Source organism: Leuciscus leuciscus, assembly GCF_965113295.1.
Source record: "Leuciscus leuciscus genome assembly, chromosome: 14".
In the NCBI taxonomy this organism is placed as follows: Eukaryota; Metazoa; Chordata; class Actinopteri; order Cypriniformes; family Leuciscidae; genus Leuciscus; species Leuciscus leuciscus.
The window spans coordinates 26,492,224-26,518,629 of record NC_138738.1 but is presented as its reverse complement, the minus strand read 5'-3'; the positions used below and the strand labels follow the sequence as shown (position 1 = coordinate 26,518,629).

General features: G+C 41.2%; 2 long non-coding RNA genes across 2 annotated transcripts in view; one reads left to right on the top strand and one right to left on the bottom strand.

The window, feature by feature from the left end:
- The window catches only part of LOC309474485, a 62,543-nt gene extending 49,816 nt beyond the window's left edge, over positions 1 to 12,727 (bottom strand). Inside the window, exon 1 of the long non-coding RNA XR_014197318.1 lies at positions 12,716 to 12,727. This is a non-coding gene — a long non-coding RNA (uncharacterized lncRNA). The remainder of the gene's footprint in view (positions 1 to 12,715) is intronic.
- Positions 1 to 26,406, top strand: part of LOC309474471 — a 101,381-nt gene that overhangs the window by 22,457 nt on the left and 52,518 nt on the right. Inside the window, exon 2 of the long non-coding RNA XR_014197302.1 lies at positions 14,140 to 14,205. This is a non-coding gene — a long non-coding RNA (uncharacterized lncRNA). The remainder of the gene's footprint in view (positions 1 to 14,139; positions 14,206 to 26,406) is intronic.

The following is a 26,406-nucleotide window of genomic DNA, read 5'->3' as shown; positions in this document are numbered from 1 at the left end:
TGGTAAGCACCCAACCAGTTTATAATATGCATATTCTATCCAGAGCCTCGATGCTACCAAACCCTTGAACATCAGCAAAAGATCTAATGTATCTTTACCAAGCATCTTATTTTTCCTTGTTTTCCAAATAGCGAGTTTGCCAGTTCCAAACACAAAATTGAATAAAACCAAAACGTTTACAACTAACAAAATATTTTGGCCCAAAAATAAACAATTGAGGAGATAAATCTTCAACTAAAGATGATAACCATTGAGATGCCATTCCCTTAAGTCAGCGGCTATCATCAAGGATGGAAAATCATAGTCACATCCAGCCATCAATTCTTTAATATGGTTGTTATATGAGTTGTTGATAAAAAGTATTTGATCATAATTGTAATTTGTTTAAAAAAATCAAATCGATTTTATCCCAGTTCTCTCACCCAGGGTATCCAAACTGATGCCTAAAAATGTCTCCAAATTTTAGACATCCAGCAGCTATCAGCCGTAATGACAAATTGACAGAGCACAAGTGAATAGAAGGTAAAAAGGGGTTCTGGAACAACGGCTCTTCCATCAGCCAAAAGCCTGCTTGTATTCCAGCAGGTCTTGAGACAGAGAAAACTTTCCAGGCTTCCATCACAGATCTATAGAAGGAAGTCAAGTCTGTTAAAGTTGTTTCTTTCAGGTTCAATATAAAGAGGTGTTTGTCAAGTCCCATGTTGCCTGCTTTTCTCAAGACTGCAACTGCAGTGTTGGACCAAGCAATATCACTATTATACAGCAGTCTCTGAGCAGCTTGCAGAACAAAGGCCATGAGTCTAGATCTGATGTCCACAAGACCTTGCCCCCCTTCTTGCACTGGCAAAAAAAGGACAGCTGATGGACCTAATGCTGACCTGCCCAAAATAAAATTCACCAGCATCCTTTGAATGTCTTGAGCTAGTCAAACGGGAGGCTGTAACACAATAAATTTATGTCACAGCACAGAAGTTATTGGCAACTAAAACTTTCCCCCTATAGGATAACTGGGGTAACAACCAGTTCCATTTAGACAATCGGGTGCATACTCTCTCCAAAACTCCCTACCATTTTTTCTTCTGAAACTCTTCTGATCCTGAAAACACACCAAGTAATTTTAGCCCTATTCTATTCCAGTTTAAAGTACCTGGTAGTTGTGGGAGATTTTCAAAATTTCTTTGACCTGACCAGAAAGCTTCAGTCTTATACCAGTTTACTTTAGCTGATGATGCCCCTTCATGCAACTCAAGTGCTCTAGACAAAGCTTTTATATAATTATTATCATTGACAAAGACTGTAACATCATCAGCGTGAGCAGTAATTGTAGTTCTTAAATTTTTAGGCATTGTGGGCATTGATAAACCATTTAGAGTTTTTCTTATATTAAAAAAGTAATGGCTCAATATCAATACTGTACAATTGCCCTGATAAAGGGCATCCTTTTCTAATGCCCCTTGAAACCACAAAAGGCCGACTTAGGCTTCCTCCCACCTTAACCATAAAAGAAGTGTACAACAACCGTATCCATTTTGATAAAATCCTGGCCAAACCCAAATGCAGCAAGTAGATCAAAAAGATAGTTATGATCATCACGATCAAATGCCTTTTCTTGGTCTAAAGCAATCAATCCAACCTCTGCATCAAACATTTTGCAGATATCCAAGGTAGAGCCCTGCACGGGCCAAAAACTCCAGCCCTAACCCGGCCCTGGCCCGTGGTGTTCAAAGCCCTACCCGGCCCCAGCCCGACAACGGCTGCAATTTTTCAGCCCGAACCCGACCCGACCTGAGACCAACATCAATATCACTTTAAGCTCTCTCTGACGCGCACTCTTTGATGCACGCTGTCTCTGCTACAAGCAAACACACGCACGTCACACACTACTAAAAGGTAAACTTTTATTATAGGCCGGAAACATCATGCCCAATCATGCCCACAAATATTGAACAGACTGTCCATTAGAGAGAAGCATAAGCACGCTGTAGAGAATATAGCGCTACGGGGTCCAACCGCAAAAATAAGTAAATAAACGGCCTACCTTTCTTTGCTTTTAAGTAACTGAAGAACAATGTTCAAAACAATGTTCAAAAATGAAGAACTCTTCGTCAACTGGCTAATGTTAAATAATATTAATAAAAAATAAATAAATCCAACTTCTCCCTGATTAATGCACGTGAGTGACGCGTGCATATATGCATATTGCGTTTGTGTTGCTTAGGCGATGTATAATATTTATAATATAATAAATATAACAATATTTCATACACATGCTCTGCATGTATATTATGCACAATCAAAGGAGAGAAGCTAAATAAGCCCGAGTCCGACCCGAGCCCGATCTGTAAAAAAAAAAAATTGCCCGAATGGGTCCCGACGGGCTTGCAGACCTCTAATCCAAGGTATCTCTCATTAAAAAAGAGAGTAGCTTTCTTTAAAAGTAGCTTTCTTTCTTTAAAATCAGAATTTTTAACTCACTGCCTGCAGTGGCTCAGGGACTGTCTCTGCAGTGCAGTAGCACCAGAGATAAGGCCCAAGAGGATAAAGAGGGGCGCAAGGCTTTTAGTTACCTTGCTCCCTCAGGAACCTGGCGATCAGGACGTGCTTCCCAGCTACTGCATCATGATGTGCGTCAAAGAAAAATAGAGGCAACATCATTTTGAGGGTGGAGGACACAGCCCTCACTCCAACCCATCTTGCAGGAAAGAGAGCACTGAAATGACCGAACACTTTCAGGATCTCCTCACGGAGAGAAGACTCCGGGGTGTAAGGCTATGTAGGGTCACACACCGCCAGACTGGCCCTCTTGGGACCCAGGAACAGAGAAGTTTGCTCTTTTTCTGAGAATGTGGGTACCGCTGGCCCCGTTTTTACAGGAGCCAACGGCGGAACAGACCCACACAAAAACAAAAAACTTCAACCGGCCCTCCACCGGCTGGAGGGAGTGGATCGGTGGCCACTCCAAGAGCAACTTCCTGGGTGGCCCATCCAGGTTCAACATTTCCGCTGTCGCTTACTACCTGGCTTGGCAGCGCCTGGAATGGGCTGGGCAGCCCTCCTGCAGCTGGCTCCACGTCGAGACCTTGGTGGAGGCTGCTGCGATGGTCCGACGGGAGCCGAGGCGGCCACAGGGGGATGCCCTCAGCGACGGGCAGGTGAAGGAAGGTGACCTCCATCTGCACCTGGGTGGCGGAGAGCTGTTGGGCGCAGCTCTTCACCGCGTCGCCGAACAACCCAGTCCAGGAACCGAACCTTGTCTGCATCCACCATCTCAACCAGACTGTGCCAACGATGCCGCTCCTGGACCACAAGGGTGAACATCGCTAGACCGACCACGCACGCTGCGACGCTTGTGCCTGTGAGGGCGAGGTCAGCACCAGTGCAGCGCTCACTCATGAGCACATGGTCTAGACTACCCTTGTGCATGTCCATGAGTGTCTTGGACTGATAGACCTGCAACAACACCATGGCATGCAAAGAGGAGGCGGCTTGCCCGCAAGCTCTGTAAGCTCTGACCGTCAAACCTGACGCAAGCTCACAGGCCTGCGGAGGGAGACAAGGATCCCCCAGAAGCAGCGTCCGTTGTACACAGGTGCAGGTGTCGCAACAGACCGCTCCACTGGAGGGATAGCCTCCTAACCCTTCACCGCTCCTCCCTCAAGGGTAGCGAGGGGGGAAGAACCACTCCACTCGTACCATCCACGACCTAGTAAGCTCTCCATGCACTTTGGGAAAGAAGGGCACTGGGGCGGCAGGCTGAGAAACAGCACGGCCCGCCCCGAGATACCAATCATCCAACTGAGACTGAGCGGGACACGGTGGAGGGTTCCACTCGAGCCCGACAGCCTCGGCGGCCCAAATCAGCATAGCTGACAGTTCTGGATCCGGCTCAAGCAACGTTACACTACCAGAGGGAGACAACGCAGTCGAGTCCATCTCCAGAGGCCAGCTCACCCTCCGATGCTGCAATCGGCATCCTGTCCTCTGGGAGAGCCCTAGGTGAAACGGCTGGTCCCCCCATTACGGATGGACCAACACGCTCCACGGGGGACTCCACCGGCTGCGGTGGAAGGGAGGAGTGAGGAGCCCACAGGGAATGGTTACCAGGCGAGACATCCAACACTATCCTCCTGTCACCCACCCCGCGTGACACCCGAAGGCGGGGCGTGGTAATGGGGATTGGGGATTCGCGCTTCGCGGTCGAAGGCGAGTCTTGACCTCAACACCGCGACAGTCATATTCCCGCAATGAGAACATGAACTGTCCACAAAAAGCTGCTTCAGGGTGCTGTAAGCCCAAACACGTGATGCAACAATTATGACCGTTACAGAGAAACAGGGAACGAATGCATCCAGAAACACACGGGCGGAATGACATCTTTTTTTTTCTTTTTTTTTGTTGTGTGAAAAAGATGCAAATGCACCCGTGTTGGAAAATGGGACTGTCACCAGTGCCGGAGCACACAGGGAATGACCACGGCAACACTGAATCAGTGAACTGAAACAGTGAAGCACTCACTTCTCGCCCTCTAACCAACCGTCAAACACACAAACAAATTTGTTGCTGTTAAAACAGCAGTTGAGAGCTCAAGAAGCTCACGATCACCGCTGCACTCGTGCTGTAGAAACACCAACACTGGGAGATCTTCCCGCCAGAACACCAACACACTTGCTTGCTTTGTAAACAGTAGTAACTTCAGAGACATCCGATCGGCTCCGAAGCGAAAGGCAACTGGTGCGTGCGTCCACTTCCGTGTTTATACCCGCGCTGCGGGGCGGAGCGTGTAATCACGCACACCAATGTTTAATTGGCTTGATTAAATAGTAGTACAAAGAAGACAGGCTTCCTAAGTGTGATCCCCATTCAGTCGACGTCGACTACGTCTGACGTTCTCGACTGAAAGGGAACTAATCGCTCATAAATAAACTGTCGTCCCTTCAATAATAGTTTTGACAAGAACCAGACGACCTTTTACAAATTCTTCAGTTTTTTCAATACTAACTTTTGTATTTGGAGAAAAAAGGAGATCGCTCCAGCGCTCAGATTTGAACCATTTGATCCATCACATCCCCCACTCTACTACATTATCCATTTCACTATGGGTTTCTTGCAAGATGTGTAACTTTTTATTTTGCATTATTTCAAACACTAAAGCTTGTTTATGACTATCTCTCCCTCCATTAATATTTAATGAACCCACCCTCAAAAGATCCATATATAAGTTTAGGGAGGAGAGAAAAAAGATCAGAAGAAACCAGATAAAAACACCACGTCATGCATGGCTAATCACTTTTAAGAATGCTTTTAGCCTCTACTTTTTATCCACCTTTCTACATTTTCTAATAACTGTAACATGTTTTTTTAAATGAAAATGTTTCTTTTCACTCAACTGATCAAGATTCACTGTCTTAAAGAACCGCCACTGACCTCTCAAATTTTTCAGCTTCAGGAAAAAATTCTTTAAATGCTTTAACTTGTTTTCCAAATGTCTCATCAAGAAAACCATTAATTTCCTCTAATGTATACAAAGAGGGATCTTTAGTGGACATATCTTGAGAATTGCCCTCAAGTCTACAAACCAGTGTTGGGCAAGTTACTTAAAAAAAGTAATTAGTTATAGTTACTAGTTACTTCTCACAAAAAGTAACTGCGTTAGTAACTGAATTACATCATTACAAAAGTAACTAATTACCAGGGAAAGTAACTATTGCGTTACTTAAAAAAAAAAAAAAGTTTAAATATAAGAAATTTCTTGGATACCCCCAATATGAAATGTTAAATGAATGAAATTGACACTAAATAGAACATCTTATTATCATAAAACATTGTACACTAATCTACACTATTTTAATGTTGCTGTGGGACAATGTGAGAGACACCTATTAACTTAAATATTAAAATATTATCATTACTATAGTGCAACAATAAAACAATAGATGGTTTAGAACTTTTAATATTTATTGCACAGACCACAACTGGCCAACAATTAAGTCTAAAAATAAATTATGCTTCTTAAGAAATGTACCAAAAATAAATAAATAGTAGCCTAATAAAAATATACATACACATAGGCCTACACTAGTGCATATAATTAAAATGATAAAACTCACACACCTTAACAACTGGTAGACATTCTGTAGCCTATAGCCTACTTGAAGTATTTTCTTCCTCACAATAGTAAGTTTAACAAAAAGTGTTTTCAATATAATACTGAACAATGTATCAACATAAATAATAATAATACAATATAATCTTTTGGGGGTTTATTTTCATAATCTACAGAGAACGTCATCATCAGAGGTTATTTTAGCCAAATTCTAGTCGTGTTTGCCGCACGTGCTCACAACCGTCAAACAAATATGTTTGAACGTTCCCTGCAGGTTATTTTGGAGTTTATGTTATATAAACTAATTAAAACATTGCATATGATACCAATATGCTACAGAGATTATTCAAATGCTGATATGTGTAATTTATTTATAAATAAAGTATTTATGCTCGGACACATTCGGTCTCTGTCGCGCACTGTCGAGCGCGTTCTCGGACACACTCGGTCTCTCTCGCGCACTGTCGAGCGCGTTCTCGGACACACTCGGTCTCTCTCGCGCACTGTCGAGCACGCTCGCGGCATTCGCCTCGCTTTTGTCGAGTCCCGCGCCTCATAAACACTCACACACCAGAGAAAAAACATTGCAGCTCCTATGGCTGAGAGAGAGCCTACTCGGATGAAAACCGCTTCAGTGAGCTCAATTATAGTAACGCCGCATTTTTATTGACAGTAACGGTAACGGCGTTGTAATGGAGGAAGCAGTAATTAGTTAGATTACTCGTTACTGAAAAAAATAACGCCGTTAGTAACGCCGTTTATTTATAACGCCGTTATTCCCATCACTGCTACAAACAGACCCTCCTTGGGAGTCACATTCGTAATCGAGAAGAGGACCATTTTCGTCAGATACATCAATATCAATAAAATGCTAATTAATTACAATGTGATTTTCTGGATTTTTGTTTTAGATTCCGTCTCTTACAGTTGAAGTGTACCTATGATAAAAATTACAGACCTCTACATGCTTTGTAAAGGAAAACCTGCAAAATCGGCAGTGTATCAAATACTTGTTCTCCCCACTGTAATTCTGTAGGATCAAGTTGCGTTTTTATAACAAGCGGTTTAATCATAGCCAGCTTAAAAGTTTTTGGTACATATCCTAATGACAAAGATGAATTAATGATATTAAGAAGAGGATCTATGACCTCTGGAAGCATCTCTTTCAATAGCTTAGTCGTTATAGGGTCTAACATACATGTTGTCGTTATTCTTCCTCTCCTATAGCAATGAATTTATCGAATTTTTCCTCAGGGAGACTACAATGCACTGTCTGATGTGATACTGTAGTAGATGGTTGCATAGTTATAATTTTCTCCCTGATATTATCAATCTTGTAAGTAAAGAAGTTTTGTTTTCTTCCAGTTGTGCTCCATTTTTCTGGCTGCTCTCTTAAGGGCCTGAGTGTGCTCGTTGTACCACGGCATTGGACTATTTTCTTTAATCTGCTTTAAGCGCAAAGGAGCAACTGTGTCTAAAGTGCTAGAAAAGAGAGAGTAAACAAACAAAAAAAAAAGCCTGACATCGTACTTGCTAGTTCACACTCCTCTTTAACGTTAATTTTAGTGATCTCCGACTGGCGAAGTCGAACATCATTAGTGCCGACGTGAATAATAATTGTAGAGAATTTACGATTAGCATTAGCCAGCACTTTTAAATTTGCTTTGATGTCAGGCGCTCTGGCTCCCGGCAAACATGTGACTATGGTGGCTGGTGTCTCTATTTTCACGTTCCGTGTAATAGAATCGCCAATAGCTAGGGCACATTCAACAGGATTCACAGTGGGTGTTTCACTGAGTGGGGAGAATCTATTTGAAGTTGTAATCGGAACGGAATAGCGGTGTTTTGTCCCATGACTACAGCATCTCACCGTCACCCAGTTGCCCTGCTGCACGGGCTCTACTTCAGCCGGAACCGAACAATGTACAGAGTTCACTAAGCTAGTCGCATCCAAAGCAGTATCTAAAGCCCTTACGCTCTTACAATTAACTTTGATTAAAGCTTGGATGCGTGTCTCTAGTTCCGAAATCTTCCTCGTCAGCATTACTATCTCCCTGCATTTATCACATGTAAATCCTGTGCTGACAGAGAAGGATATGCTAAACATGCAAGTAACAATAAGAGGAGAAGATGACATGACTTACCGTGTTTGTTGACTGATCCTACTCACCTAAGATGTTTGATGGACTCGTAAAAGGTGCGAGCGCGCACAAGAAAAATAAATAAATAAATAAATAAAGAGCGCACGGATGGCACGCTAACAGGCTAGCGAATTACTAGCGTGTTGTGCTAGCAATAACGATTTAGATTGAAGCTAGCGATGTCACGTTAATGTGTGATGTTAAGTTATATTTAAAAGTATAAACAACAAGGAATGATAGTAAATAATTATTCAAAACAGAAAGATATACAAAGCTTACAGACGTGTTTTTGGTCTAGATTTAAACTGACAGTGTGTGTCTGCTTCTTGAACAATGCTAGGAAGACTATTCCAAAGTATAGGTGCTAAATAGGAATAGGATCTACCACCTGCAGTTGATTTTTAATATTCTAGGTATTATCAACTGGCCAGAATTTTGAGATTGCAATAGACGTGAAGGACTATATTGTTTTAAGAGCTTATTCAAAGAACTGGTGAGCTAAACCATTTAGTGCTTTGCAAGTAATCAGCAATATTTTAAAATGTATACAATGTTTAATAGGGAGACAATGCAGTGTTGACAGAATCAAGCTAATGTGGTCATACTTCCTGGTTCTAGTAAGAACTCTAGCAGCTGCGTTTTGGACCAGTTGTATTTTATTAAGCGTGCAGGGCAACCACCCAGTAGAGCATTACAATAATCTAGCCTTGAGAACTGTTCTGAATTTTTCATTGAAAGCATTAAAAGTGTTATCCAAAAATGCAGGGCATTGATTCACACAGGAGTAATATTGAGTTTCTTTCATTTGTGTAGGAGTCATGAACTGCATTATTTAATTATTTTTTTTGTTTCCTGGGGCGCTTTGCGTTCGAGGGTCAAGCATATCAGTACAAAGTCCTACCCTTCGGGCTGGCTCTGTCGTCTCACATCTTTACGAAGGTCGCGGAGGCGGCCATTTCTCCCATAAGAGAGCGTGGTGTTTGTATTCTCAACTATCTCGACGACTGGCTGATACTAGCTCAGTCTCAGGAGCAGTTGTGCGAGCACAGGGACTCACCGTGCCGCTCCAGCATATCAGTCAGTTGGGTCTTCGGGTCAGCTGGGAAAAGAGCAAACTCGCCCTTGTGCAGAGGATCTCTTTTCTCGGTATGGAGCTGGACTCGGTCCACCAGATGGCACGTCTCACTGAGGATCGTGTCTGGTCAGTGCTGAACTGCTTGAATACTGTCAAGAGCAGAACAGTGGTCCCACTGAAACTTTTTAAGAGGCTCCTGGGGCATATGGCATCCGCAGCCACAGTAACGCCGCTCGGATTGCTTCAAATGAGACCGCTTCAGCCCTGGCTTCACGGCCGAGTCCCAAGATGGGCGTGTGATCACCCCGGCCTGCCACCAAACCCTCAGCCTGTGGTCAGACCCTTCATTTCTCCGGGCCGGAGTGCCCCTAGAATAAGTGTCCAGGTATGCTTTGGTCTCCACAGATGCCTCCAACACCGGCTCGGGGCCCACGTACAACGGGCATGCAGTAGCGGGGGTCCAGTTGCATTGGCACATCAGCTGCCTCGAGTTGCTAGCAGTACACCTTGCTCTGAGACGCCTCAAAACACCGCTTCTCAACAAGCATGTACTGGTCCGTACGGACAACACTGCGACCGTTGCGCACATCAACCATCAAGGTGGTCTACGCTCCCGTCGCATGTCGCAACTCACCCACCATCTCCTCCTATAGAGTTAGAAGCATCTGAGGTCGCTTCGTGCCACTTATATCCCCGGCCTGCTCAATCGTGCCGCCGACGAGCTCTCACAACAGCCTGTGGTCCAGGGAGAGTGGAGATTGTGTCCAGCTGATTTGGGACCACTTTGGGGCTGCACAGATAGATCTGTTTGCCTCTCCGGACTCGTCCCATTGCCAGTTGTTTTACTCCCTGACCGAGGGGACCCTCGGCTCGGATGCACTGGCACACAGCTGGCCCCGGGGCCTCCGCAAGTATGCGTTTCCCCCAGTGAGCCTTCTCGCAAAAACACTGTGAAAAGTCAGGGAGGAAGAGGAGCAGATCTTGCTAGTTGCCCCTTATTGGCCCAACCGGACCTGGTTCCCCGAACTAATGCTCCTCTCGACAGCCCCTCCCTGGCCCATTCTTCTGAGGGAGGACCTTCTCTCTCAGGGACGGGGCACCGTATGGCACCCGCGTCCAGACCTCTGGAAACTCCGTGTCTGGGCCCTGGATGGGACGCGGAGGTTCTAGGTGATCTACCACAAGCAGTCGTAGAGAGCACCCTCTACGAGGCATGCTTACGCCCTGAAGTGGAACCTGTTCCTTGAGTGGTGTTCTTCTCTCCAAGAAGACCCCTGAAAATGTTCGATCGGTACTGTGCTTTCCTTCCTGCAAGAGGTGCTGGAGCGAGGGCTGTCTTCCTCCACCCTCAAAGTATATGCTGCCTCTATTGCCGTACATCACGATGCAGTTCATGGGAGATCCTTGGGGAAGCACAACCTGATCGTCAGGTTCCTGAGGGGCGCGAGGAGACTGAATCCGCCTCGCCCCCCCCTCTATATCCTCTTGGGACTTATCTCTGGTGCTGACGGCAATGCAGAGACCTCCCTTTGAGCCATTGCAGGCAGCAGAGTTAAAAGTCCTGTCTATAAAAACAGTTATCCTGCTTGCTTTGGCCTCTATCAAGAGGGTGGGAGTGTACACTTCTTCCTGGGTGCTGGCACAGGGTGCTTCGCTGACAGATATTTGTAGAGCTGCAGGCTGGGTGACACTAAACACGTTCGCTAGATTCTATAACCTACGTGTCGAGCCGGTAGCTTCCCGTGTGCTCTCTTCGCATAGAAGCCAGCCAACACCGTAAGCCCCGCTCAAAGTGTTGGCTTGCTACGCCATTCCCCTCCTATGGACTGGATACTTGCGCCATTCTTGCTCCAGTAGAGTTCCTATTTAGTCGAACCCTGTTGAGTTCCTCCACACCCCTTGGCAACGGAAGTGGTGGAACGTCTGTTGTCAGGCCTATCAATAGTATGCACTGGTGGAACCTGTGCTAGGCTGGGTCCCATATGTTGTGATCCCTACGGCAATCCCACATGTGTATTCTTCCACGATACGGCTCCCTGTGGCAAGCCCGTGTCTTTCCCTTGGCAGAGCCTGCTCTGCTGTCTCTGATCAGTGTTGTCTCCCCCCTGCTAGGCCTCCTGAAGGACGTAGTCCCGTCGCCACTAGTGCTGGATCACCGCTGACCCCGGGCTCCGCTCGGCTCCTCAGCGAAAAACAAGTGGTGCGTGCATCCGCTTCCGTGTTTATACCCGCGCTGCGGGGCGGAGCGCAAGAGGCAAATCTCGCACACCAGTGTGCATTGTCTCGTTTTTTCAATACTCGAAGATGATAGGCTAAGTGAGATCCCAATCAGTAAGTACGTCCGACTACGTCTCCGTTCGATCCTTCAGGGAACGAAGGTTACATACGTAACCAAGACGTTATTCCAAGCGATGCCCCATTTACAAATTAATCACTTTTTTGAGTCGATTCTGTTCAAAGACTTGATCACACAAGTTGGCAAAACTGCCTGAATTGGTTTGCGAATCAGTTTGAATTATTTGTTCAGTTTCCTGCGCGCTCTCTGAATTGTCTGAAGCGGTTTCTCATTTGGAGTCATAATTTAAGAGCATCAAGAACATTGGATGAAGTGGTGCCTTGGACCTACAATCAATTGAAAGCAAATCTGCAGAGGCATACTATTGTTTGCCAGCGATGGATATCTTTATTAGTTGAACATCTGCATATGCTGTCTGTGAACCAAACAGATTATTACACCACGATACCACTACTAAGTGTGACATATAGGCCTACCTTAATTTATACATTAAAATAATTAAAGGGATAGTTCACCCAAAAATGAAAATTAGCCCATGATTTACTCACCCTGAAGCCATCCTAGGTGTATATTACATTATTCTTTCAGACGAATACAATCGGAGTTATTTTAAAAAATGTCCTGGCTGTTCGTAGCTTAATAATGAGAGTGAATGGCTGTTAGACTTTGGAAGGCCATTAAAGCGCATCTATTCATGATTAGAGTGCTCGACACGGATCTGCGGGAGTTCATAAAGGTCTTCTGAAGTGAAGTGATGCGTTCGTATAAGAAAAATATCCATATTTAAAACTTTATCGACTAAAAAAATGCGGCTGTACGCATCGATTTTCGCCAAAAGAATAACACTTGAACTTGACGCACAACGTAATGAAGAACGTGGTTGCCCAGCCCTGTTTGTTTGAACCGCGAGAGCCCTCAATTGCCGTCATCATGTTGTCCGTCAAGTTCAAGGGTACAATTTTTCATTTAATACTTTTTTACTCTTACTCAAGTAACTACCGGTATTAAGATTATTACTTTTACTTTGAGCAAATATTTCTATAAGTACTAGTACCTTTACTTGAGTACAGTTTTTGGATACTCTGCCCACCTCTGTGTACACACAGTGTTTCTGTGTTTCTGTGTACCTCTGTGTTTCTTTAACTTTAAAGAAAGTTAAAGGAAAGTTGATAGATGGAAGTCGTGAGAAGATTGAAGGTTAAAAGAAGGTTGAAAGATTTAAGTCTTAAGGGAATCCTTTGAAAGAAAGATCTATAATAATATTCTTTTTTTATTTTTTAAAAGTACTGTATTTTATTTTATTTTTCTAAACTGTTTTAATTATTCTTATTTCTTTTCATTATTTTAATTTCTTCTATGTAAAGCACTTTGAATTGCCATTGTGTATGAAATGTGCTATATAAATAAACTTGCCTTGCCTTGCCTTGCCTACACATAATCAGTAGTTTAGTTTGTAGTTTATTTGTTTAGCACATGTTTAGTACAAGTACAAAACTATGCAAGGAGGGAACGAAGCCACTCTAGGCTTGTACAGAGTTCCACTCCTGCTCATATTAACTCATGAGACATGCAGACTAAACACTCAAAAAAAAAAATATACAAAAAAAATAACAAACAACAAACGAAACAAAGCAAGAGCATAATAAAAAAAACAACAATACAAAACAACAATTCAATAACATAAAAAATGATCAATCTAGAAAGAATGCAGAAAAAGCAAGCAATACCTAGAAAGGACTACATAAAGGCGTCAAGCTAACAATAGTAGTCTCTTCAAATGCTTTTTAAAAGCAGAATAAGAGGACATTGATCGCAACGTTGGACTTAAATCACTCCAGAGCTTAGGACCTCTAAAAGAAATATTAAATTTATGTCTTGTAGTTCGTGTGTATGGTAAGAGTAAAGTATTATTACTATGTCTAGTTTGAAATGAATGTACATGTGAGGTAAGGATAAACAAACTCTGGAAAGAGTCTGGTAGATCTTGTTTCAGTACATATCAAATGTAACAAAGCAATAGTGACAGTAAAAACTTTTTTACTCACATGAAGTCAAATAGTTGCGCCGTTCCTGTTGGATCCAATAAAGAAGGCAAAGCATAGTCTTTTTAATTTCAGTCTCTCTGCAAATCTAGCATCAGAAGGAAAGTTATGCAACGACTGTGTTTTTCCAAAACCTGGCACTGCGCAACATTTTGCACTCTTCAAAGGCATGTTTGCTCGATCCAGTGTTAGCGTAACGTATGTTATTTACCTACTACATGTTACCTACCTACTTTCACCTATAAATAGACGCATTCCAAAATGAGTCATTCTCTGTGCTTGGTTTCAATAAAAGCTATTTTTGGACTATAAAGGAAGTTTTCAGTTCTGAAACTTACAGGATATTCTTATAGTATGATGACCTCTTATATGTCAAAAGCTCAAGGAAAATGTGATTTATCAGTTCATGACCCCTTTAATGTAATTTATTGTTAATGTTTTTATTGTTTTTGTTTGTCTGTTTGTTTTTTCATACTCCTAAGGCTGAAATATCTTCAGTATGCAATTTTCTGCTCTTCTCTTCATCTCATCTATATCAGCAGCAGTTGGTGAGTTATTACTCTCATTGATAAATTTATCTTTTAGTATTTCTCATGTGTTTACAATAAATTCTTGAAATCAATCACTGTTATAGTAGTTTGCTAGACCTAAAGCAAAATAAAATTCTAATTCTGCCATTATTAAACCTGCTAATATGGTATTTAAGTTATACTGTTTATTTAGATTTGCATGTGTTTTTGCTTATTTACTGGGTTAAAGCAACCTTTTGCTAGTTACATTATATTGTGCATGAATCATGGTAGCACTTTATGTTCAGTTATAAGTCATTTATAAGTTATTAGTTAATGATGAACTAATCATTTACAAAACATGACTATACGTTCATAAATAATTAATAAGTGATATACTAACATTGTATGAATGTTTTGTTAATTCAGTTATAATCCCTTATAAGTTATAAGTTAATGATGAACTAATAATTTACAAAACATGACTAAGCATTCATAAATGATTAATAAGTTATATGCTAACATTTTATGAATGTTTTGTTAATTCAGTTAGGCCTATGTCACTTATATGTTATTAGTTAATTATGAACTAATCATTTTCAAAACATGACTATACATTCATAAATTATTCAGAAATTGTTGCGCTCTAAATTGACACACAAAAAAAAAGACTATAGAAGTCTATCAAAACATTTTTTTTATTTTCTGGATTGCATTGTGCAAAAAGTGCAAAGTGAATTAAAAACAAATGAACAGGAGCAAACGTTTCAACACATTACTATCTTCAGTGCTCACTCTGCAACAAACATTCACCCTTTTGTTGGTAAATTAGCATTTAGGGGTGATCAGCTGAAATTCATTATCACAAGAACAACTCTGACAGGTGGAGCTCCAAGAGAGTCTGATAATTGACATGCATGACAAAATATTACAGGTATTCAATTATAGCAAAAAATATATATAATAAAAAATAATAATAAAAAAAAATTCTAGTTCTTCATTCATACCATCAGGGAATAAAGACTTAAGTTCAAATATCCAGAAGGCCTCCCTTTGCAACAATTTCTTATCTCTATCTCCGCCTCTTCTATGAGGTAGAATCCTCTCGATGCCAGGGAACTTCATGTCAGACAAAGAGTGTTTGGCAAACTTAAAGTGGCGATAGATTGAGGATGTATCATCCAGTCTTCAAATGGCACTTGTGTGTTCAATGATTCTTGTGCGTAATACACGTGTCGTTTTGCCTTCATATAACAGTGAACATGAGCATATGATAATATAGATCATATATGTACTCTTGCAAGTAATCAATTGTCTAATCTTGTATGTTTTTAGTGTAGAAGGATGTGTGAATGATTTACATTTGACATATTTAGTGCAATAAGTACAATTAAAGCATGGAAAATTACCCTGGGCATCGACAAGAGTAGTCAGAGAAGAGATGTGAGTGTCCGCATGAACAAGTTTGTTCCTCAGACTAGAGCTCCTAGAAGACACAAAAAGTGGTTGATCATTGAATATATTCAATGGTGGAGGATACTCAACTGAGGATCGCTTTTGAATTATGTGCCAATGACTCCTGTGCATCCAGCATTCCTGTAGCTCAGTGGTAAGAGCATTGCGTTAACAACGCAAGGTTGAGGGTTCGATCCCAGGGGATTGCACATACCTATTTATAAATGTTTAGGATAATGCAATGTTAGTCGCTTTGGATAAAAGCGTCTGCCAAATGCATAAATGTAAAAATGACTCTTAATAATCCTCCTAATGTCATTCTCAATGGAGTATATGTGGATTTGAAAGCACATGAGAAGCTCTTCTTTCTATTATTTGTGATAAAGTTGCTTTCTTCCTGTGCATGTAAAATACGAACATTCTCAGTTGCAGTATCGAGACACTTACTAGGATATCCCCGTGATTTGAAATCTGTATACAAGTTCTGAGCTTTAGCCTCTTCCTTAGTGTCACGGTTTGGGTTTTGTTTATTGTTCCTGGTTCCTGTCTGTCAGGTGATCCCCTGTTCTAGTCATGTGATCTTGCCTTGTGTTCCCCTGTCTGTTGTCATGTTGTCATTGGTTGATTGTTTAAATGTTCACAGGTGTCCCTTGTCTCGTCATTAGTCCAGTATGTATTTAAGCCCTGTGTCTAGTTCAGTCTTTGTGAGTTCTTGATGTTGTTAAGTGGATGGTGGTTGTTCTGTTCATGAGTCCTGTTCCTGTATTTGAGTTCGTGAGTCTGGAGTTTGTTTAATAAACTGTGCTGCATTTGGATCCTGCTTCCTCCATGTTTCAACCGAATCGTAACAGAAGAACTCACCACAAAATGGATCCAGCAGTGGTTAGCAACCAGGCCCTGAGGAAATTCCTTTCTTCATTGTTTCAGGATGGCCAGCCCATTGAGAGATACGCGAGGGACTTTTTGACTTGCTGTCATCTGGGATCATTAGATGACATCCAGCTCATGGAGCTGTTTTGGAGCGGGTTGGACGATGACATTGCTCAATTTATGCCGGAGGACTATACCGGCTGGACCCTGGAGGGATATGTCGACCTGGCTCTCTCCTTGAGCGGTTTGGCATTTACTGTGGGCTTGGCTAATGAAACACCCCATGAGCTCACAGTACCCCCAGAGCCCTCACCGCTGGTCCTGTCCAGTCCAGAGTCTCCACAGCTTCACGTCTCGTGTGCCCAGCCTGAGAATCTTCACGTTACGCCAGCCACCGGATTGGTCTATGGCCGTCAAGGACTGGTTTGCAGCGTGGCCGATTCCCCGCTGATGTCAGCACGTGCTGCCACGAAGGCCATTGTTCCAGGGTCTCGTCCTGCCGAGCCTGAGCTCCACGTCACGCCTGCCGAGCCTGAGCTCCACGTCACGCCTGCCGAGCCTGCGCTCCACGTCAGCCCTGCCGAGCCTGCGCTCCACGTCAGCCCTGCCGAGCCTGCGCTCCACGTCAGCCCTGCCGAGCCTGCGCTCCACGTCAGCCCTGCCGAGCCTGCGCTCCACGTCAGCCCTGCCGAGCCTGCGCTCCACGTCAGCCCTGCCGAGCCTGCGCTCCACGTCAGCCCTGCCGAGCCTGCGCTCCACGTCAGCCCTGCCGAGCCTGCGCTCCACGTCAGCCCTGCCGAGCCTGCGCTCCACGTCAGCCCTGCCGAGTCTACGCATCACGTCGTGCCTGCCGCACAAGAAACCGTTCACATCGTGCCTGCCGCACAAGAGACCGTTCACGTCACGTCTGCCGATCCAGAGCCTGTGCACGTCACGTCTGCCGATCCAGAGCCTGTGCACGTCACGTCTGCCGATCCAGAGCCTGTGCACGTCACGTCTGCCGATCCAGAGCCTGTGCACGTCACGTCTGCCGATCCAGAGCCTGTGCACGTCACGTCTGCCGATCCAGAGCCTGTCTCCCCCGACAAGATGGCCGCCGCCGAGCCGGTTTCACCCGACAAGATGGCCGCCGCCAAGCCGGTGTCTGCTCCTGAGCCGATGTTTGTTCCAGCCTATGACCCCGTAGCTGCCCCCAAGAAAATTTTGGGGGGGGGGGGGGGGGGGCAGTAGGCCGCCCGAGGGGTCTTCTCAGCCCTGGTCCTCTGCACATCCTGATCCGCCCTGGCCGTGGTCACCCGAAGGGTCTTCTCCGCCGTGGCCGCCCGAGGGGTCTTCTCCGCCCTGGTCCTCTGCACATCCTGATCCGCCCTGGCCGCCTGCACATCCTGATCCGCCCTGGTCTCCTGCACAGCCTGCTCCGCCCTGGTCTCCTGCACACCCTGGTCTGCCCTGGCCCCCTGAACTGTCTGGTCCACCCACGCTTCATGGCCCAGGCCCGCCATTGCCATGTCCTGGATCTATTCCTCTGCATGGGCCTGGCCCTCCATCCCTCCCCCAAGACCGCCTCCGCTCCACCACCCTCCAGAACTTATGTTTTTGTTTTGATGGGCGTCAGGAGCCGCCCATAGAGGGGGGGCTATGTCACGGTTTGGGTTTTGTTTATTGTTCCTGGTTCCTGTCTGTCAGGTGATCCCCTGTTCTAGTCATGTGATCTTGCCTTGTGTTCCCCTGTCTGTTGTCATGTTGTCATTGGTTGATTGTTTAAATGTTCACAGGTGTCCCTTGTCTCGTCATTAGTCCAGTATGTATTTAAGCCCTGTGTCTAGTTCAGTCTTTGTGAGTTCTTGATGTTGTTAAGTGGATGGTGGTTGTTCTGTTCATGAGTCCTGTTCCTGTATTTGAGTTCGTGAGTCTGGAGTTTGTTTAATAAACTGTGCTGCATTTGGATCCTGCTTCCTCCATGTTTCAACCGAATCGTAACACTTAGAACCTCCAAAATCCTCTTTCTTAGAACAGATACGGTGGAGTCTTAAAATGGCTAAACCCATGTTTTAAGTGGATTGGATGAACACTCTTAGCATGAAGGAGGCTGTTCTTTGCTGTATCTTTTCTATACAGAGTAGAGACAATTTGTATATCAACAGTTGATATGCATGTGTCCAAGAAATTGACATTAGTGATACCCACATGATATGTGAATTTGATTGAAGGTCTTAAACAGTTCATATATAAAGCAAATTCTTCAAAATCACTTTCAGAGCCTTTGTAAATGACAAACCTATGAAGGTAAAGGGAGTAGCAAAACTCGAGAGCAAGTAGATGTGAATTTGAGAACTTGTACAATAAATATTTGTACTTTACACAAACATTTACACTCACAGCTCCAATGTGAAAACCTGTAAAATAAAAATCTGAAGTTGAATGTTAAAATTTGCACTCGCAGACAATAGTCACAAACCTGTATTCTTAATTTGAAGCAGCAGACAATTAGTCACAAATGTGTAAAATGCCATTCACAGAAATACAATGACAGACACAAACTTGTAATATATATATATATATATATATATATATATATATATATATATATATATATATATATATATATACATATATATATATATATACATATATATATATATATATATACATATATATATATATATATATACATATATATATATATATATATACATATATATATACATACTACAGAAAAGTAGCAAATTTGTATTCAGTGCAAATAAGTCTGCTGCCTGTGTTTTATTAATAATGTAGCCTATAACGAATTGTGTTTTTTAAATTTTTATAACTGTTGGTCCATTAAGCCTCATTAAGCGTTTTCTTGGTTTTCTATGGGAGAAAAATGCTTAACGTACAATTAAACGTGTTGTGTTCATATTCTGTGCTCAATTGCTTTATTTGTAGGCTATGGTGTTTCCTGAGTTTGGTCTTTTAATACCACTGTCTTAATTAAACACATAGTCTGTGCTCATCTGCTTTTCTGTAGTATGCATTATTAGTATGGTGTTTACTGAGTTTGATAATATCATTTATTTCTTTTAATATCAGTCTAATGCATTAAGCCATGTTAGCATAGACAGTATAAGAAATGGACAATGGACCCCATTGGATTCAACGGAGAAAAGTGAAGTCAATTAGAAGCACTCACTTCCTGATGGCCGAGCGTACTGCGCAGACTCAAACTCAAACCCGATTGCGCGCAAGCTTCTCCTCCTGTCTATACGGTAATTTCTCTACTGTGCGACAGAGAGTCGCGTGGTTATGATGCAATCGTTAGCCTATTTTTACAAAAACTGTTTCTACTGGGCCATAACGTAAGATACAAGGTAATGGAGCCTTTAATACATTTTCGTGTTTCTTTAGAAATAAATAATGGACAAATGGAGTCTTTAAATGCCTCAGATGTAAAGTTGTTCGCTGTCAAAGTGACACCAAAATGAATGCGAGTCAATGAAATGCTAACAGCAGGTGATGGTCTGCTAATCAATGGTGGCGCCCGGGGAAGCTTCAATGTTTTCCGAAACACTGCCCTCCTGCATGTTAGCGTTTCAGAGCGTCCTTTCGTGACATCAATATAAGTCCCATTTCATTGGCTAGGCACCAACCAATAAAACAGCTCCTTTGGACACTCCCGCCCCCCTTTCTCTCTCGCCGCCACTGAGTTTCAAGTGCACAAGTTAGTTTTGCACCTAATATATCGCGAAAAGAGTAACAAAAGGAATTACTTTTGGGCCAATAATAATGAACATAACTTTTCAAGAAACTAATGAAAATATAAATTGAAACTGAATAACATATCTTTGAAACTGAAAAAGAATAAATCACAGGCACATTTTTTGACTTCGTTTTTAATACACTGTATGTTTTGCTAACTGTTTTCTCATCTTTCTATCGCTGATCTGAACTTACAAATGCGCTTCCAGAGTTTTCATTTACGCTTCTGAAGTTTTCGTTCGCCGTTCTGACACATTGCTCTCGTGGGGGCGGGGCTAGTAGCAGTGTGTTCTCATTGGCTACTGAGTGTTTGATTGACAGCTTCTTGACTGGAAGTAAAGACGTCAGTGTTGTGTTTACATGAGTGGATGTGAGCGTCTGTAAGCGCAGCTTTCTATTTCATTTTAGTGATATTAAGTTATGTTTTTTTATATTTTTTTATCTGTATTTACCTGCTGCTACTACTTTGTCGACAGAAGTTTTTATGAGCACAAGAGATCTATTCAGTCTATTCAGGTGTAATTGTACATTAAAGTACTGTATATAATACTTAAAATATTGTATAGTGTCCAATGTTTTCTGAGAATATTTGTTTATTCCTGATGATTTTTTTGCATGTTAGGCTCTGATTAGGTTGAGCTGTTAAAATTTAAAGAGAATACTAGTATACGTGTGTGATATATTCAGTCGTCAAGAAAAGTTTCACTTCAACCAGGTAATCAATTCAAGGTTGGCAACCATGGCCATCACACTACTCATTGTTAGCATATGTGTAACAGGTCAAAGAATGACAAATATTTTTGCAACTTTTTATCTTTTATTTTCTATTGTTTGTGAGTTTATTTCACCAAAATACTGTACTGTCCAGTTATGTCATGGTAGCTTATAGGTATTGGGAGAGTTATTTGTTGTGTATGTGCGCCCTCTATTGGATGTGAGATCATGTGTTGCCAACTTAGCAATTTTGTTGCTAGATTTAGCAACTTTTCAGACTACCCTAGCAACTTTTTATTCAAAAAGCACCTAGCAACAAATTTAGCAATTTTTTCAATTTATTTGGCAACTTTTAGCAACTTTTGGAAAGTGATTCTAATCCAAACAACACACGTACAAGCTAGCTAAATAGACAGAGCGGTTCATTCATAATTCCTGTGGAAATGTGGTTATCGCTGTGAAAACCGGAAAACAAAAGACAATGAGCGCAGTGGCGGGGCTACAGGTCTATATAGCCAGGCACAGAGGTTGCGGGCGGCGGCAGCAGCAGCAGTAGCACGCATTTCACATTTTTGGAAAAATAATTTCATGTTTCACTGGTTGATAAGAAAATAGCCTACATTAAATGTAATTGTAAAGTGTTTAACTGTACAATATCAATGTTGTATTTAAAAATGAAAAAATCTGATCATGAAAAAGTGTTATTTGTATTACTTTTACAAATATATATATATATTTTTTTTTTACAAACAAATCTAAATTAGCATTTCAAATAATATACACGTATGACATAATGGCGTAGTGTTGCGTTGCGATTACGTAATGTTGCTAAAGGCAGATCAATTTGTTGCTAAAAGTTGCTAAATGACGTTGTGACGTCATAGCGCTATGACGTCACAACGTCATTTAGCAACTTTTAGCAACAAATTGATCTGCCTTTAGCAACTTCCCCTGAAAATGAGTTGGCAACACTGAATTTTCGCGTTCTTTTCTCAGTCTGCATTCTACGTGATTGAGAGAGAGGTATGTGTTCGCGTAAGCGCAATGTAAAATTGAGATATACCTGTTAAAACTTTAGTTTTAATGCACATGGTAACTAGTATGTGTAATTTATAATGAGTGCAGTTACATTTAATCGAGATGTGTCGAGAACTTTGCTGTTTTGAGAGTTTGAGAAATTGCTAACATAGCTAACCTCGTGTTCTGTAGTTGTATGTTAGCGATCGTCATTCTATCCTCGTGTCACAGCCCACATGTTTCAGTTATCCTTTTTCATATGTTAGGCTGATTCTGATTCGAAGATCGAATCCTGAACTTTTGCTCTCTTTGAAATTTAACAGGTATGTACTCCCAATACCAGGTTATGGATATAATGTGTTCATTTAAAAAGTTTTCTTGTATTGATTAATGTTCAATGGCACTGAAAAAGCCCAGATGTAAAGCATGTACATGTTGCTTCGCGCATATTACTGTATGTATGTATTAACTATTGAAAAGATAGTTTATTTCATGTTGCATAATGTTAATGTAAGAGCTAAAGCCCAGAGTGGAGAACAGAGATAACACGCAATATGACACATACACATTATATATATGAGCCTATAATGTGATATGTTTATTTTCTCTAATTATTATTTTGTATTTTATTTTCTGATTTTTGAATGTGATTAAATGTTCAGTCTGCATTCTACGTGACTGAGAGAGGCTGATTCTGATTCGAGGATCGAATCCTGAACTTTTGCTCTCTTTGAAATTTAACAGTTGAACCGAATAAAGTGCCTTGAGGAAAGTCAGTGTCCTGTCATCAGTGCACCAGAACACAACGCGGTAGTCGGCGAAGAGCAGACCACGCCGGCTACATATGCATTTACACCATCAAAATTAATGATCACTTAAATAAGAGGAATTTAAACAATATGAAAATTACAATTGAGACCTGCTGTCAGATGATACAGACCTCAAAGGGCATTTCATTACACATGTTACACAAAAAAATTTCTTGTTGCCATTTTTTTTTTTATCATGCTGATAATTTTATTTAGTTATTTCATTTAGTTAATACTATCTTCTAACATTTAAAATTGTAAATATATTTTAACAATCATCAACAGTTTCAATTGTGACTTATACAACCAGTTAAAAGAATGTAATTGAAAATATGAATTCAAATAAATGTACATTCTTTATTCTACATTCTAAAGCATATACACAAGTATCAAAGTGAAAGTCTTGGATGCAATTATGTTGTGACAGGAAAGACCAGGGGCCTGTACCATGAAGCCGGTTTAGGTGGCTAGTCAGCTATGTTTCAGTTTAGTTTCCGCCAACCCTGGGTTTTAGGTACTATGAAAGTAGCTTGGCTTGAATCGGTGTTCGTTGCCATGGTATCTTACACTGCACGGCTAGCCTGCTCCGGGGCAGGTTATGTTCTGGATTCAAGATCTCAGACTGAAGTTTGACCAATCAGCTGAGAGCAAAGAAACATATAGGTGACGTAACTTATTCCCAGTGTCTGTTACAATGACTTCACCTTTTCTTCCAAATCCTGTGACATCTCAGCGCAAATAGTTTGACGAGCACTTCGTAGAGAAAGAGTTTTTAGCCAGACAAAATCCCCTTGCCTTTCCTGATAGTTACTTGTATGAAAGATACAGATTTTCCGCGGAAGGAATGTCTTATTTTTCCGAACTTCTTGAGCCGCACATAAAGAATTTAACACGTCGAATTCATGCACTTACTGTACCGCAAATATTGCGTTGCGTTTTTTGTTGTTGTTGCAAGTGGTACATTCCTGCACGGTGGGTGACGCACAGAAGCTATAGGGGAAAACACGGTTTGTCGAACCATTCGTAAGGTGGTCCTCACTCTGCAGGAGTACATGAATAGTTTCATTAATAGTGTTCCCCGGACATTTATCGGCCATATGTCAATAAAAGAGGGCTTTTATAAAATTGCCGGTAAGATATATTGATAGGGTGACAACACATGAACACATTTTATTTTATTTTTTCAAAAAGCAAATTGCACAAATGTACTATACAATATAATACATGTTAAGAATTATTTTAAATCTTTATTATTATTCTGTTAATCTTATGATAGGATTCCCTAGCTTTCTTAGTAGTACAAATACGTTCTATATTTATGTAAAATTATGTGTATGTGTAGCCTATGTGTAATATAGCCTATAGCCTATTTTTATAATATATAAAAAATGTGCATGTATCATTTTTTATATATTATAAAAATAGGCCATAGGCTATATTACACATATAGGCTACACATACACAGACCTACATAATTTTACATAAATATAGAACGTATTTGTTTAACTTACACATTAACAATCAGCAATCTTTCTCCAACAGTCTTCTCTTGCTTTGGCAGCAGAGACCGTATTGTTTCGAGCTTGAAATACATATTTAAATTCATCGTAATTAATTCTGAATGATTATCTCTTGCTCCTCCGCGGGAAAATATATCGCTCACGCTCTACCCGCGATTGGTTTTTCAGTGTCGACGTCACTCTTTTATGTGCACGCGCGCGTGGAGTAATCAGCTTAAAGATGGCTTTGATCCTTAAAGATGAACTGAACTGAAAAAAAAAAAATTTTTATAACGTGTTGTTTATGACAATTAAAAGTAAATTACACTAAAAAAATTATTACAAATATCAATATAGCTTTTTTTTTAAAGCAACACAAAAATTGCGTTTGTTAGTATAAGAACGCTGGCAATTCTGATGACGTCACTGGAATGCTAGGACCTGCGAAGGTATATGGCAGCTGCAACTATTTTGATTTTAACATTTTTGCGTGCAGCTAACTGAACAAGCGATCCCATTGGATGAATTCGTCCAATCACATTTGCCATTTATCTGCCTTGACTTTCTAAAACGCACAGTACCTCAACCATGTTTTAGTATTTTTCTCTAAATGCACACGACATATATAAGCAGTCTCTTATGGCGGCAAATTAATGCCAATAATAAACGAGCGCACAACTGATGCGGGCGCGCGCGGTAAATGACATACGCGAGAGGATAACAGATCTACACGCGAAGAAACGGGAACTCGCGAGCTCATTCAAACCCTGCGCGCGCGCATGACATCATCTCTGCACGCAATACAAGCCCTCGCGTGCGCGCATGATCATTCCCCACGCGCTCGCGCTTGATCTGCTCTCGCCTGCTGCTTTTGCTCGCTCGAACACTTTTATTTTTGGCAGTCGAGGGGCGGGACTTACTGTTTTAATAACCTCAAATGTCATTGGTTACTTTTCCCCTTTTCCAGAAGTCAGTTGCGATTGGACGCCTGTCCAATGACTCGTAATTCACTTGACTTGAGACATGAGACATCACTTCATTTGTTTTATTTATTGTGTGTAATGTGATTTAATGCATTGTTAATATAGAATAGATTCTTACCAGATACTTTATTAACAGAAAGTCTTATTGCATTGTGTCGTTAAAAGATATTTAGGCTACAGACTATGACGCATTTCCATGGTTATTAGCATTGCAAATTGACCAAATCTTTTATAAATTTTTAGGTAATATAAGTGGTTAATTATGTTTTCTATTAAATGCAAAAGGGGTTCTGGCTTCTCAAAGTTAAGATACAGTACACAGCATGAATTAGCTTACAAATGCCTTTTCAGAATTTGCTACAAAATATAGAGGAACAAAATTAAACCCAGCAAATTAGATATTAAAATATTATATAGTGATCTTAACCATCTAACTTTTTGTAAGCTAATAACCTAATAAGAGAAAGTATGAGGCAAGTACAGTACACCGTATAAATGATTACACCCCATCTGAACATAACATATCTTCAAAAAAAAAAAAAAGCCCTAGATAAAGAAAAAAATCTGAATTTGTTTGGGTTTCAGAGGGGTGTAATCATTTATGCTGTGTACTGTATCTTAACTTGAGAAGCCAGAATCCCTTTTATATTTAATAGAAAATATAATAAACCACTCAAAATTGACATAATAGTAATACACAGGATGATAACAAAAGCTTACACAACAACTCTTGAATATTGATAAACAAGTAATGTACCTGTATCTTTCACCCAAAGCCCTTGTTATATTTGCAACTATTTAATGGACACGTTTTACATTTCTGAGGTTCTCAGAACCAATATAATTTTGGTTGGGTAAACGTAAATAGTGGTGAATGAGAGTATAGTGGTAATGTAGTGGTGATATACAGCAAATACAGGTGAAACTCGAAAAGTTAGAACATGGTGCAAAAGTTCAAAAATAGAAACAAATTCAAAATTAGAATATTGTGAAAAGGTTTTCATAAACTGTAAGCCATAATCATCAAAATTATAACAAATAAAGGCTTGAAATATCTCACTTTGCATGTAACAAGTCTATATATTAGTTTCACCTTGTAAGTTGAATTACTGAAATAAATAAACTTTTGCACATGAACTTATTCTAATTTTTCGA